Consider the following 16,087-nt stretch of genomic DNA (forward strand, 5'->3'; position numbering starts at 1 on the left):
TATTACCTACTCACTAAATGTCATTTGAATGAATAAATGTATGAATAAGCACAAGCAATTGCTTTCTTATTTCTCCTAAAAACAACACCACTGCTAATGACTTTAATCTCTTAGGTGATTCAACTAAGAAGACTAGTATCTGGCCAATTGGTTTTTATACCAGGACATATGAAAGCTAGTTCTGTCTTAATAAACTTGAAAGTTAAAATTTCATCTATCAAGTGGTCTCAGAAGAACCATTGTCCTCCTTCTTGCTGAATTGCAAGTTTACAAGTCTCTCTCCTCTACTTAACTATGAGCATCTCCAGGCTAGAAGCCAAGTCTTATTCATCTTGGTATACAATCCTCAAAACTTCACTCACACCCTTAACTCCATAGCAGAAAACTCACTCAGTCTCTGACACTTAGAGAACCCTATAAATATTTGGGTAATTAATAAATGAGTACAACCCAGGTAAGTAAGATTTAAACAATGCCTAGTGTCGTATCATTTAAACCTCCCATTAAATAGTTGTACCTCTATTACGGTGCACTTGTTTATAAAATGATTTAAGCACATCATTCACACATCATAAAGCTGCCCCCTTTTAATCCCTTTGTTATATTGCATTGTGAAACAGTTAGCTGTGATATCCCCGCTGAGAGTATTTAGTATAGGTAACTCAGTTCATTGGAAAACAGATTTTAACTGTTGTGTATTTCGTGTATTTGTAGCTCCGTTTGCCATGTTAAAGAAAAGCTACAATTATTGACTTTCTTATATGCTACATATGGAACCTGGAAAATTGTCTGTGGTCAAGGGGAATGTTAACTGAATAAAGGGAGTTGGAGTCCATCTCTGTGATGAAATGTGGTTTAGTATTAAGAAGAAAATCCTTCAGTCCCAAAGATGACTAGGATGACACTTTGAAAAGAATCCCATATGGTTAAATGTAAGGCCTTAAAATAATTCTCCACAGTGACCTCCTCTATAGCATTTTCATTTGATTATGATTTGGATACATTTTCCTTTACTTTAAGCCTTTCCTTTGAAATTACCTATTCCAAGATTCTTAAATTGGTGGCAAGAGAATTGTTGGCCAAAGTAAATGCCTCCCTTATACAAATGGTCTTTTTAAATTACATGACTCCCATTTAAAAGTGGCTCTTTGTGGCCAAGATGGTTTTAGCTTGTGATTGTGCAAGAACGGTTTCATGATTTTTGCCATTGATGCTGGTCTTTTCACTCTCTTTCTTGCAACACTTGTCTTTTCTCTTTGCTGAAGTTATTTGAGAAGGATGCAAAGGTTTATAGGTATTTGCACATTGGGTTTTTTTGCTCTCAGTTTAAGGTTGACTCTGTCAAAGAAAAGAGAAATTGTCATAGATCACTGCTTATTGCTTAAATTTCCATATTCATTCAACAAACATTTATGGAGTGCTGGCTGGAAGTCAAACACTGGAGGTACATATTTCTTCATACGTCTAAGGAGCCATGTCTTGTGGGGAAGACATTCAAGCCTGTTAACACTTCCCGATCAGTGTGATGAGTGCTGTAAGGGTAAACAGAAGGGGCTTCCCAAGCACTGAGGCATGTCTAATTCCACACTGAAGGGAGTAGCCTCCTTTCTGGGTGGGTAACCCAGTCCTCAGAAGAAGGGTGGTAGTTATCCAGGGAAGAGGAGGTAGTAGTAAGACAGATAAGATGGACAGGCCATTAAGGAGAAAGAAGTTTGTGAAACTGCAAGAAGTTCTGTCTAGCTTATGAAGAGAGTGCAAGGAGTGGAGTAATAAGAGATGAGGCTGGTGAAAAGAATATGATTAAATTATAAGATTTACCATCTTTCATCTTCAATATTCTAAGAAATATAGATATCAAAGATAATAGTCCTTATTTTCTGAGTAGGGTGAGAGTGATAGAAAATGCAAGAGGCTAAGAATTACTTCATGTATTAAAAAATATGGATAGACCCTTAGGGACAGCAAAGAACTTGGGAAATAAAGCCTAGAATCTCAGACAGTCTGGATGGAGGAAGAAGCAGGTGGACAAGTTGAGGAGATAGTGGTGAAGACAGAGGGAAAGGGAGAGATTAAGAAAGACAGAGAAAGACATATTCACATACAAACACACGTCAGACACAAACAGTGAGAAACATATGACTGAGAGAAAGAAAAGAACACACAGCTGTCAATGTATGAATGAATGGGTAAGATGGTAAGCCTCTCTCTTTCTCTCTCTCTCTCACACACACATGCACACACACACAGTGGAATACTATTTAGCCATGAGAAAGAAGGAAATATTACCAATTGTGACAGCAATGGTGGACCTTGAGGGCATTATGCTAAGTGAGATAAGTCAGACAGAGAAAAACTAATACTACATGATATTACTCATGTGTGAAATCTAAAAAAGCCAACTTATAAAAACAGAAAGTAGAATGGTGATAACCAGGGCTGAGGGATGGGGGAATTGAGGAGATGTTGTTTAAGGGTATGAATTTGCAACTAATAGGTAAATAGGTCCTGGAGATCTAATGCAGAGCATAGTGATCACAGTTCACAATACTATATTATAAACTTCAAAGTTGCTGAGAGACTAGATCTTAATTGTTCTCACCACAAAAAAGAAATGATAATTATGCAGCATGATAGAAGTGTTACCCAATGCTATGGTGGTACTTATATTGCAATATATAAATGTATCAAATCAATACATTGTACACCTTAAACTTATGTTATATGTCAATCATATCACAATACAAAAAGAATATACACCCAGACAGAGACAGTGGCAGTGAGAGAACAGGGAGACAAAGACAGAGACACATGTAAAAAGACGGACATCAAAAGGAGCAATAGAGCACACGATGTAGCAGCTACCACAGTAACTAGGGCTTTGGGGGAAAAGAACTGCTTATAGAGGTTTTTAGGAAGGGTTTCCTGTACTGTGAATGTACTGTGTTATGTAATGTTCTTTGCTTCCCCACAGAAAATTTATTAAAACTACCCTGTTTATCAAGATTTTTAGAATTAGAGTTTTTGCTTTAAGATGTATGAACATGGTCAGAGTGGCCCCACAGATGCCAGTTATGTATCCTAGAGGTGAACAGTGATGAGGGCAGGGAAGGCCTGTGTGTCCCATTAGGGGGTTGGAGTCCCCTATTGTGCCTTATTGTGGTCAGAGTGACTTTACTATTTCCATTCCAGGACTGAAGCCTAGAGAGCTCTGAGAAATCTAGCTGCATCTCAGGAAGAGCAGTTGGGCATCACCTCACCTAGGAAGTCTTCTAATCCTCTCAGATCTGGTAAGGTACCCTTCTTCTTTGTTTCCATGGAACCTTGCCTCACCTCATTTACCACAGGTAGAACATAGGTGAACTCTAGTCACATGGGGCCACATATCCTCATTCTTCATGGGTTTTTTATTCAGTTTTAGAAAAAGTTTTTTTCTTCAGTTCAATAAGCTTCAAGACCAGGATTTTTTTTTCTTTGTGCTAAAAACATATTACTTCCTAAAGGGAAGTCAGTGCAAGAAAAGAGTCAAGCAGGAGGCTCATGGTGGAGACTGTGCCAGCTGCATGTTCTGGATTAATCCAGGCCAGCTCCTCCTTTGAGCAAGATCATTTGAAACCAGGTCCATACGTGGACCCAATAGGGGTGGCAGAGGGACAGGGCCATAGGAACCAAGCACGTCTGTGGGGCAGATTGCCCCATTTTTTTTTTAAATAGACATTGTGAAACGATATCTGTAGAAACACTGGATTCTGACTTTTTATGGTGAATGGGTACATTGTACATGCAGGAAACTAGCCCATTACTTCATGGACATGTTTTTACACAAACATGTCCTAGAGCATAGCCTAAATGGAGAGAAAACTTCAGAGTTATTCACCTCAACCAGGACAAGCTGGGACAAATTTTTATTTATTTTTTTGCTTTTACCAAAACAAGTTTACCAAAGGCAAGTCTTAAAGATTTGATGGTTTACAGGCACCTGCCAATGAATGTTATTGTTCCCGTATTACCTAGGAGAAACAGCTAGGAGATGTTAGAGACTGATCGAGGTGAGGGTAATAGTAAATGGAAAGTTAAGATCGAGACCATAGATTTTTCTGTTTATCTCTCTGCTATTTCTACTCTACAATATTGCTTCTCACTTCAAAGAAATTCGGTAACTTGGAAGAAGGATATAGCTGCCTCAATAAGCATTGTCCACCCACTTATCCTGTCTAGAGATTATCGGGAGGCCAAGTAGAAATGGTAGGTGGTTGAATCCAACTTCACAGCATTTTTTTTCCTGATACACTCTACAGATTCTCTTTCCTGTTAAAGACCAAATACCTTGATATCCTTGTTTTCTTCCTTATGTTAGGAACAACTAATTGTGGATAGTTAATTACAATGGGACAGACCTAGTTGGGAGGGTCCAGGACTCAGAACTGGTTTTTCCCACTGTTTTTCCCACATGTCCCATCTACAGGCAGAGAAATAACTCCAATTCAGCAATTGCAATATGGAAGTCAGTGAGTGAATTATTATATAATTAGACGAGTAGCCTGGGCTGGTAGGAATGGGGTGGGAAGGGTGTAACAGGGCAATTGTTTCAACTAGGGGAATATCATTGGGATATGGGGTGTGAGAGCAAGTGATCTTCCAGAATCCTGGATACAGGAGTGGGTATTAGGGAAAAGAGAAGCAGGAAGCAAAGTCCTACCCCTGGGCTACAAGGTTGAGATATTGTGGGTTAAGAGAGCAGTAGAGGGCTAAACAATGCAGGAAATGTTTCAGTCCCAAAGATTTCCAAATGCATCTAGGAACTCAGATACTAAATATGTAGGAAGGCTGGACTAGTGGAAAGAATAATGGGATCGAATCAAAGAATGGTGAATGGAGATGCCCAAACTTCATTCCTAATGGAGTTTGCCTAACTCAGGATTGGCCCTGATCTAAGTGTGCAGATCAGAGTCAGTATGTAAAGAGAGAGAGGAGTTGCAGGGTCTAGGGAACAGCAAAGGCTTAATACTCGTTTATTGAATAGATAGAGGTACTATTTTGGAGCATCTGAGTCAGCTACTGATACAGAGATGTGTAGTCAGATGAAGAAGGTGCTCTAAAGGATACTTTGTTCAAAACAATATGCTTGCGACACAAAAACAATAATGTAAAAATTCCATTAAGGTATGAAATATCAGGGGTAATGCAAAGAATATATCATTTAATTAGGACTATGCATAAGGAATAAGTAAACTTTTCACTTGCATTTGCCAAAAAAATAGTTTGTTTTTATTGCCTTAGTATTGAATAGAAGACTGTGGAGGGTGAAGAAACTCACCACATAACAAAACATTAAAATAATAAAGCAACCAAATCCTTAGGCACAGATTTTATTTTTTTGGACTGTATGAATCCAAACTTTCCAGTTGAAAGCTCTTTTAAGAGGGTGCCTGGTTATACATTCTTTCAAAGAGCCACATGTTCAGAAACAGATTCCATGTATTATTAATCATATGGCAACACACATGTTTACCTAAGATTAACCTGATAGACATTATTTGCTTAATAGCTAAATCACTACGTAGGAGCCCTGGTAACTACAAAAACTTGAGTATCAGTGCACATATTGGCAATGATTCCTAAAAGAATTTAAAAGCATTGCAGTCATGAATTAGTCATGAAAATAACTGATAGTTATTTTCAGGGGTATAGTTTGAGTATCAGCCCTGTTGGGTCATCCCTATCCTAGTCACTACACCTTTTAAGGCTGTGGTCAGATTGAACCATAGCTTTTGGTCATAGGGGTGGATGTAGAGGAAGACTTTCTTTTGTCCATCTAATCTACTACATAAAATCATGCTAATGGACCCCTGTCTAACCTTACGCTATGGCTACTTCTGTTCTTCATCTCAGTATTGAGAGATGGGAGATTAGACAACAGAAGGAGGAGAGTAATATAGACTTTATAAGACATGTTGTGGTCACATCCCATCTTAGATTTAAAGGCATTAGGGTTTTAAAGACTCAGTGGCTTAAAACCAACAACCAACTAAGCAGAATCCTTCTCAAACACTGCATTACACTTACCACATTATGCAGCATTATCAATAATTCAGCCCAGTTGGCACTTCTAGTGCAAATGAACTTAGTCCACTTCGCAGCATTATCTCTGATGATTTTGTTCACATTTATTTTCTAATCCAATCTTGATTCATCTGTAATGGGCTTCTTAGGTCATCCATTTAAAACAGCCTGGTTCATTCTGCACTCCCACAGAAACAAACGGCTATTTCTCAAATTGATAGTTGCAAGGAGAGGTCTAATTTCCCAATATAGATTGATTTTTTTTTTTTTTTTGGTGCAGTTAAAATGATCTGTGTGTTTTTCAAAGCAGTCAGTGTCACAGTGGCTGGAAGCTAGTTGTTCTAGATTGAAAACAGACTCATGTCCTGGAATGCTGAATACAAATTCTAACTATGTGACAAATCTACTTTTTTGAGTAGGCAAAATTACCTGACCAATCTCTCAGGGATGCAGAAAGAATAAATTAACATAAGATTGTTAAGCATTTTTTGTCAATAGAATATTATAGTAAAATGATGTGTTTTCCCCTCATGATGTCTGATGATGGTGGATTAAGTGATTTAATTTGTTTCAGCTAGATTCATTAGTTGTTCATTCCAAAGAAGGATTTTCTCTTCCTTACTCTTCTTTATTCTTTTTCTTCTCTGCAGTCATGACAACAGATTTTCTAAGGAAAATTGTCCTTCTGGGAAGGTAGTTTCAGGCAACCAGGTTGTGTAACCCATGACCATGTGCCCTGTGATCCATTGCACCCAGGTGATGAGACTCGATGAACACGGAGCCAAGGTTAGCAAATCTCTAGCATGGGCAACAGCCTGTGTGATAGCGTCCCAAAAATCTGTTCCAAAAAAGATGAGGGGTTGTGAATTGAGCCCGTTAGATTATTTCTCTTAGACTCTGCACAGCCAAGTATGAAAAAAAATAAACCACAAGGTATCAGGAAGAGAAGTAGACAGAAAATAAGAGGTATGCAGAGAATAGCTGATTCAGTTAAAAGGTGTAGGTCTGGACTGAATATCTATGGGCTTTTGCTGCTAGAACTGCCTTAGATTCTAAATGACCTTTTGATTTTAACCTCCATGATTTCTATTCTGATTTCTATCCTTCCTGATATCTGGTTCTTTGACTTCCCTTGGCTTCTGGGAAGATAGTCTGTATGAAAAAGGGCTTGTTTCCTTATTAATGACCCATAAAGCCCCTATTAAGTAAAATAATTTGAATTAGTATCTGTGCTTATGACAATAATGATAAAAGCATAAATAGAGATTTTTTGCAGAGAAGTTCTGAAAAGTATGTTTTAAATTGGAGTCACTTTCTGTTCTAACAAAGAGAAAAAAAATGGTACTCCTAGACTTTAAATCACAGTAGCATACATCTCAATATTAACAGACTTGTAGACTCGCATTCTGTGTTCTAAGTTTTTTTTTAACTGGGGTATAGATTGCTTTACAATGTTGTGTTAGTTTCTGCTGTACAGTGAAGTGAATTGCTATATGTATACATATATCCCCCCTTTTTTGGGTTTCCTTCCCATTTGGGTCACCACAGAACATTGAGTGGAGTTCCCTGTGCTATACAGTAGGTTCTCATTAGTTATCTGTTTTACACATAGTAGTGTATATGTGGCAATCCCAATCTCCGAATTCATCCCACCCCTTCCTTTCCCCCCTTAGTGTCCACACATTTGTTCTCTATGTCTGTGTCTCTATTTTTGCTTTACAAATAGATTCATCTGTACTGTTCATCTAGATTCCACATATATGCATTAACATACAATAATTGTTTTTCTCTTTCTGGCTCTGCATGACAGTCTCTAGATCCATCCACATCTCTACAAATGACCCAATTTCATTCCTTTTTATGACTAATATTCCATTGTGTATATGTACCACATTTTCTTTATCCATTCATCTGCCTATGGACTTTTTTTTAAGGATTTAAACTTTTTAAAAAAAATTTATTTTTATTTATCGACTTCATTGAGTCTTCGTTGCTGCGCATGGGCTTTCTGTAGTTGCGGAGATTGGGGGCTACTCTTCCCTTCCGTGCACAGGCTTCTTATTGCAGTGGCTTCTCTTGCTGTGCAGCACAGGATCTGGGCCCAAGGGCTTCGGTAGTTGTGGCTCTCAGGCTCTAGAGCGTAGTCTCAGTAATTGTGGTACACAGGCTTGGTTGCTTCACGGCATGTGGGATCTTCCTGGACCAGGGCTCGAACCCATGTCCCCTGCATTGGCAGGTGGATTCTTAACCACTGGGCCACCAGGGAAGCCCTCTATGAACATTTCTTGAACTTTAGTTTCACTCCCCTGCAAAAAGATACAAAGCTTAGGTCTGGGTTGCAATATTTTAAGCAGAGGAATATGTGTTGGTAGTTTCCCTATTTGCCTTTCTCTTCCTCTGTTTTATATAGCAGTGAACTACATTTCCTAGACTACTCTGCCAACCAACTTTAGGTAGATTGGAGGGCAAAAGGAAGATGGAAGCCAGAGTACTTTTCCCTTTCTTTTCTGCTGTGGGTGGGTCTCCAGAATCTCCTTACTTGCTCTGGCTCCTACTGGACATCTCTACCCTCTTTAGTACAAAATTCTGGCAAGACAGGTAGGCCTTCTGTGTTTCCAGCTTTCACTGGGTGTCCCTGAATTCTGGGCTGTAGGAAAACTACCTCTCTTCTGCTCTCGTACCCTAAGGGCCGCAGAGGTTTCTTGATGTTGTTCATCTCTATCATTTATTTATTCCCTGTTTGGCTTGCATCTCTTCTGTTACCCATGTAACCAATGTCCTGACCTAAGTCAGTTGTTTAACTGAGTCTCCATTTTCACATCTGTAAAAAGGAGATAATATGACACATTTCAAAATGTCCTTTAGAGAATCATATGCTGTCTAGAGTGGCTCAAGCAAATCTCAAGAGGCTAAATGGGGCTGATTAAATTAAATACAGAAAGATCCAGGCTTCTGAGGTGGAGTCTAATTTGTTAATATGCTGCAGTCAATCCTTCAGCCCTATGGACAAATCTCAGGCTAATGAGTACCTCCAATTAAAAACAGTGGATGTGTTGAAATTGAACCACTTTGCAGAGAGGAAGCATGGAAGTCAGAGTTAGCACTCAACAGAGGTACATAGGGTAACTAGATACATGACTTACTACATTACCACATTAAAGTTTCTAAGAAGTCCCAAGTGAAAAAGAAACAGAGTTAATCAGCTATTTCTACATGGCAGAAAACTTGGCTACCGTAGCTGCTTTACATTTTAGAAATTTAGCCTCCAGAGAGAAATTTTGCCACCTTCTTATTGGACTGCAAGCCCCACATTCCAGACAAGGGACTCTGTTGCTCACTTGCTGACTAATAAAGTATGTCTGGCCCTAGTGGTTGTGACTCAGGCTGTACTAAGGAGGCAGTTCCTACAGAGCCATTTGGAAAGGAGTAGAGGGCTGAGCGGTTCCTACCTAGGCAAAGATGCTGGAACAGGAAATCCTATAGGTGTCCATTAAAAGTATACATAGGTAAACAAAAGAGCCCACAGGTATCAAAAATAAGGACCTAGCCAATGGAGTACATGGAAGAGAAAGGGACTGGCAGTACAGAACAAAGAATTTTCAGTGAATGGCAGATGCACTGCAAGAGGAAGAGTCCAAGACAACTGCAAGGTTTGAAATCTGAGTGACTAAAGAAATATTTTGTTTAAATATTCATGTAGTGCTTATGACATGCCTGGAACTGTTCAAAGTACTTTATACACATTAACTGATTTAATTCCCGTAACGACCCATTGTGGTAAGGAAACAGAGGCACACAGAGGTTAAACAGCTAGTCCAAGACCACATAGCTAGTAGATGGCATGACAGGGCTTCAGGAGGCCTGTTTTAGAGTAAGGAAATGGCAGAGGCAGTTAGATTTCACACATATGAACCATCTGAGGGCTGAGACAGGCTCTTATGATTGCTGCCATAGAAGACAGAGCAAATACCTCATATCTCATTCATCTTGAGTGGGTTACATGTCCATTCCTGAATAGGTCATTGTAACCAGGACGAGAGGCTATACATACAATTGGCTAATTGGGGTGGGGGCAATCCCACTTAAGCAATAGGACTGAGAAAGGAGGAGGAGGAAGAATTACCACAAAGCAAAACTTTGGTTGCTGTTGCTAGAAGATGGATAAATGGAGGTTGGTGGCGAAAATAACAACTGAATACCACAGAAAGGAAACAAAGCAGAGGATTTCACTTTCAGAAGGGGCATTAGAAACTGCTGAATCAGGAGGAGAGGAAATGGACTATAGGACGGACAAGGGAACAAATAAAAGCACTGTTTGGGGTCTTCTTGAACTAGTTGGGGAGATTTCATCAGGAACTAGAGTTCTCCGTTGCGGTTGCTGGTACCAAGACAGAAAACCCTGATTTGTCATGGAACTGTGGCCCCATTTTAGCCTTGTGTTTGTTGAATTGGAGGAAACACAGGCTGACTCTGGAGCTGAAAGCTGAACCCCTGTGCCATGTGTGTTGAAACATCCTTTCCTCTGGCTGTCTCTTTACCAGTACTATATCTGAGTGTACTTATTTCACTTACATGCTTCCTTTTATCCTCACTTAGAGCAAAATCAAGAAGTAGGATTTCCGTAGATAACCTGGCCTCGTGTCTTTATAGTTCAACTTTAAAAAAGCAACTCTTCTACCAGAGTGACCTTCTACCAGACTATGCAACGTTCTCCTGAGTTTTGCCCCTCATCTCTCCTCTCTGATGTTGAGTGTGGTCAATCTCAGTTCAGCCTCAACTCAGTCATTCTCTTGGATAAAAAGTGCTGAAACCAAGATCTGAACCTTGAGAGGAAAGGAAATACGTAATATGTAAACACTAAGTTGCTGTAGACCATCTTTCTCTCAAAAACATGTAGTTTTACAAAAGCAGCCTTTCATTCAATATGGTAAGTAAGCAAGGAAGAAATGTTACCTCTCGGTTTAATTAAATGACCATTCAGATTTGAGACTTGTTCTCCCATCTCCTCGCTTGGCTGCCTCGTAAATAAACCCTTTCTTTGCTGCAATAAAATAAAATAACCATTGATTACTAAGCAATTTTTAGCTAATTAGAAATAAGAACTTTTTTAAGCTAATTAGAAATAAGAACTTCAAAGATTATGGAAGTATCTCACTGCTATATTTAAACAGATTTCTAGATTATTGCTATGATGGGTAACTTATTGTGTAGGCAGTGCTTAAGTAGATAGGAACCACTTACTAACTAGCTAATTCCATAATAATCTGATTATGGTAGAGAAAGTATCAAGGTATAGACTAGTAAAATTCAGATCCCTTAGATATTTTTAATGGTTTCATTCATTTTCCCATTGTATACATGATTTATAAAAGTAGCATTCCTAGCTCTTGTTCATCTTTGACTTATACAATGTGGAGTCTGTCCCTCCACATCTTTCCCCTCCCCCAGATTTCTACATATTTACTTTTCCCTTTTTAAATTGAAATAAACTACATGCCTAGTACCTCCTCCCTTCATACTAAGAAGCAGAACAACACTGTCATCTGCTTCATTTTATAAATACTAGTGATTTTCCTTTAGAGGAATAACTGTTGATTAAATATTTTCCATGCTCCCTCCACATTTCCTGGTTCTGCAGCTCTTGTTTCTCTGACCTAAAGCAAAAATATTGCTTGGTTAAGACACCATGCTCTATTTCAAGTAAGTTTGCTACCAACATTTGGTTATTGAAATATCATTTAAAAGACAAACTATCCATATTTGAATATTACTCACATGACCAAAAATGAACCAGGGCACCTTCTCAGTCAGTTCATGAATTTAATAAGTGGCTTTTCAGAGAGATCTTTATAATTGTACTGCTTTTAGAAATATAATCTTTAAGTTGATTTCTAGTTATTGTGCAATAAATTTATCAAAATATGTACAAATATTTAAATGTGTATTTATATTACCTGCAACATTTACATCTGTCAGCTAGAGAAACTATGATGCCTGTTAATTGCTATATTGACAATAATCATTGGTAGGTCTTACTAAAGAAACTATAGTATTTTCAAGACAAGTCACAGCAACATTAATAAACAATAGCAACAATAGCAACAACTCTATTGCTACTATTACTACTGTTGGTAATTCTGTGTCTACTAGCTTTATGAGATAAACCTGATAGCTATACTTGCTCCCATCTTAAATGAGGAACATGAAGCTGAGCATATTTCAAGGACTTGTTTAAGGTTAAAGGACATATCCAAAGCAGAAGCAGGGAAAGAAACCAGTCTTTCTGACTTTCAAGAATACATATCTTGGTATTGGGTATTTTGTTATTGATACATTGACAGCATCTTATATATCAAGAAAGTTTGCCTCTCATCAAAGTAAAATAAATAAACACAGTTATACAAAAATACCATATTAAAATTTTTTTACATCCATCCTGAGAATCCAAACTTCTTGGTCAGTGTGACTGACTTTCCCCATCCTCCAAAACTTTGTGATCCTACTTGGTGCTAAAGCACTGGAGAACTTTATATGGATATCAATCAATATTCTGCATTACAACATTAATCCAGTTTACATTGTCACTTCAGATCTGGAGCTCTGCTGTTTATGTGCTATTCTTGGGTGCAGGGAAGAATTTTTACAACCTGGGAAGCTTGGTGTCTATGATCCTGGCTCCTTATGCACAATCATGCAACCATTCCCCTCTAAAGTCTTGCCACCTACTGAGACTTCTGTCACAGAGTATATGTGGACATTGCTCAGAGAACATAGGTTTCTTTCCCTTTGTCAGCTATGTTTCGGCTTTTCAAAGGCATCGCCTCTCCTTTCTTCCTGGACTTGACTTCCTGAACCTCAAAGCATTATTTCCTTTCTTCCTGTTTCTCACCTTGCCAAAGTCTCTGAGGCTGGGATTACCAAATGTTGACAATCTGTTTAAGAAGGAGTGGTTATAGGGAGGACATAACATGTGTTATCCTACCAAATTACCATAAAAGTTAATCATCATTGTTTCTTTTAGTTATTTGAAAATTTTACTGAACCACAAAGCTTTCTCTTTGTATTCTGGACTGAAATATAGAGAATATTTGGCTGGTGATATTTGTATTGGCCATGAGAAGGAGTAGAAAGAAATCATCTATCTTCCAATTCTTGGTAGTAAGTGGAAATAACCTGCAATTCTGGGAAGATTCTTATTTAGAGCAATCGTGTATTAGTTGTATTTTTTCTAACTTTAATAAGATTCAGTGTAAGATTTTCAAAATCAGAGGAAATATACCCACTTGTATGCTTTTTATATTGTCAGCTTATCATTAATATCCACAAATCAGATGGAAGTGCCAGTTATCTCCGAAATGAAAGAATGGAGCATTTATCAGAAGTGAGAAGACCCATTTCCCCTCCTCATATCAATGTTTCCTGCACTCAAAAAAATGCTGACAATGGAACTATAGATAAGATATTCACTCTGAATTTGGATACAGTGTTTGATGCATTGTAAAAATTCCTTTCTTTGCTCCATGACAAAACATACAGTACTTTTATTCCCATTTAGCTCCTCTATGAACAAATGGCCAACAGCTATGGCCATTCTGGTGCTGTGTTCAACATTTACTTCAGAGTGCTAAGTATTGGGTCAAGAAGCACCATCTGCTTACATAATGATTTACCCTGCAAAGTCTGGGGAAAGAAAGGAGTGTCTTGATCTAATATCCGGCATCGTGTAGCACAACATGTGAAAGCTTTAGATCATTAATAGAATCTTGTTTCTGAGTCTCCCATATGCTGTAGTGCTGTATGATTGTGGCTGAGTCTTAATGTACTCTATGATATCACTTCCCTATTTACAAGACAAACGAATATCATAGTGATTTATTTTGATACTTTAACCTTAATTCCCTTACTTTAATTGTGTCCTCAACTACCCACAAGAGCTTTAATAAAACTGGTTAAATATCTCAGAAACAGATTAAGGAGCCTTGAAAATAGTTTTATCCAGCAAAGGGTAAAGTGCAACTATTCTAAACTTTTGTGGAAGCTCTGGAGACAGAAATCTATGAAAGATGGATGAATTCAGTGGCTTGTGAGATATTACCAGGAAATTTCTCTTTCATCCCATGTTCACTCTAATATTAAGACCCAGCAATCTGGAGAAAATAACCCTTGGAAAGTAAACACATTTTAGATTGAAAATAAAAGAGGGGAAATGAAATAAGAAAACAATCAGAATGTAATTGACTTATAATCCTTTAATATCTATTTTAAACTTCAAAATCTTTACAAGATCTGGATCAAAGTTCCAGAGAATGACCAATTAACAATAAAGGACCCTGGAGAAATTAAGAGAATATCATACCTATGCTTAGTGATGATGTTTTTTAACCTTTTTTTTTTTTTTGGCACACGGGCTTAGTTGCTCTGTGGCATGTGGGATCTTCCTGGAGCAGGGATCGAACCCATGTCGTCTGCATTGGCAAGCAGATTCTTAACCACTGCACCACCTAGGAAGCCCCAGTGATGATGTTTTTAAAGTGAGTGTACAGTTGGAATAATAAGATAAAACTTTCCGTTAATCCTGTCAAAGCTGTGTTTTTTTGAAACAGGAAAGTATCCCTGGGGCCTGATAAGGGTCCATAGGAGCCTCGGTTGAATACGGTCAAAATACATGATCTGAATTACTAGCAGAGACAGGTGATGACCTGTGCTTATTCTTGGAAGTAGTTTCTTTTATATTTGGCTGGGAGTTATCTAATTGTTTTTAAAAGGCACTTCTAACTGGGCTCAGGGTAGAGCCAAAGGTTAAATACTATCTCAAGGTCACACAGTATCTTGGTTTTCTGGCTCTCATGAAAATAGGGTTTCCACTCAGCCACACTGCCCACTGAGATGTACCACCTTGTTGCCAGGCTAAGAAGGTCCCCCTGGTTCAAGAGCAATCATCCTGTTTCTATTTGTGATTGTATGGAAGATGTTCACATGGTTAGTGATCCCTGTTCCCCAAAGAAAAGCAGGTGAAGCTGAGGTTAGTACAACATTGAAGTGCTAAGAGGTTTTTTACAACTCAGGAAACTCTCTTAGCTGAGCTTTTTCTCCTGAAATGTTGAGTCCTGTTTTCCGTGGCATGGTGCAGCTGATGTTGTCACTCTGTGGTCAGGATCAGGAAAGCTGGTGGGGTGGAGAGAGATTAGTGGTCTGAAAATATGTAATTGGTATTGCATGGCAGCAGGGAGTTGACAGCCCTCAGCGACCGCAAACAAGAGAGGACCCACAGCTCAACTGAATTGAAACAAACTGTGATTTTAAAAAAGAGAGAGAAACATATTTAAGAATTTGACAAAACATAGATGAATTCCGTATTGTTAAATGAGATAATGTATGTAAGGAAGTTAGTATAGTGCCAGGATCATAGTGATTAATCAATTAAAAATCTGGCTGTTTTTATTATTATTATGTACAGGGGCGCAGGTTAGTATACCTTAATCTTAGAAGCAGTATCATTTCATTGGAACTCCCCCCCCCCCCATTTGCACTAGAGAATTTTGATCCTCGATTCATATCCTGTACCTGACATTGTGGGTGGAAAAACTCCACTCATGAATTGGAGAGGGCAGGCACACTGCTACAGCGGTTACCATCCAACGGAGTGTGGTTAGTTTGTATAATTGAAGCCAAGCAAAGCTAAGGCAGTGCTGGTACATGGATCTTTCTGTTAGACTAAATAAAGAACAATGAGACCATTTTTATGGGAGGAGGAGGAGAAAAAAAGTGTTTTTAACAGTAGGGAATGGCTTGAGTTTAGCAGCCTCAGGCTGTGTCTAAATGTTACCAAATATTGAGATGAAGCTGCATAAAATTCTACTCAGTCATCCAAATAGTTCCAGAAATCCAATCTTTGATTTCATTGTAGATGAAATCAGGGGAAGATAAGGGTTTTTTTTCTGGCATCGTGAGACACGGTCTTAGTATTTTTCTGGTTGGCCGGTAGATCTGTCTATTTAAGACTATGTCATGTATTCATCCTGGATGA

The sequence above is a fragment of the Hippopotamus amphibius genome, chromosome 5, assembly GCF_030028045.1.
Source record: "Hippopotamus amphibius kiboko isolate mHipAmp2 chromosome 5, mHipAmp2.hap2, whole genome shotgun sequence".
Lineage (NCBI taxonomy): Eukaryota > Metazoa > Chordata > Mammalia > Artiodactyla > Hippopotamidae > Hippopotamus > Hippopotamus amphibius.